The sequence below is a fragment of the Etheostoma spectabile genome, chromosome 22 (assembly GCF_008692095.1).
Source record: "Etheostoma spectabile isolate EspeVRDwgs_2016 chromosome 22, UIUC_Espe_1.0, whole genome shotgun sequence".
NCBI lineage: Eukaryota > Metazoa > Chordata > Actinopteri > Perciformes > Percidae > Etheostoma > Etheostoma spectabile.
Genome location: NC_045754.1, coordinates 12,954,855 through 12,955,206, shown reverse-complemented (window position 1 = coordinate 12,955,206; position 352 = coordinate 12,954,855).

The window sequence follows — 352 nt, the reverse complement described above, 5'->3', positions numbered from 1 at the left end:
CAGTGTTGTGTTCAATTAGTGAGGTGATTGATTCTGTGAAGACACAGGTGTCAATTATGGCCCATATTTAAGGAAGGAAGCAAATGTTGTGCATACTGGTTATGGTGCATTTTGCACTGAAATACTCAGGAAAATGGGTTGTTCCAGACATTGCTCTGAGGAACAGCGGACTTTGATTAAAACATTTATTGGAGAGAGGAACACATATAAAGAAGTGCAGAAAATAATAGGCTTCTCAGCCAAAAGGATTTAAGATGCCTTGAAATGGCATCCAAAGCCTGAGCGACGTGGAAAGAAACGTTCAACGAACGTTCAAATGTATCGGAGAATAGCCAAAATGGCAAAGGCTCAA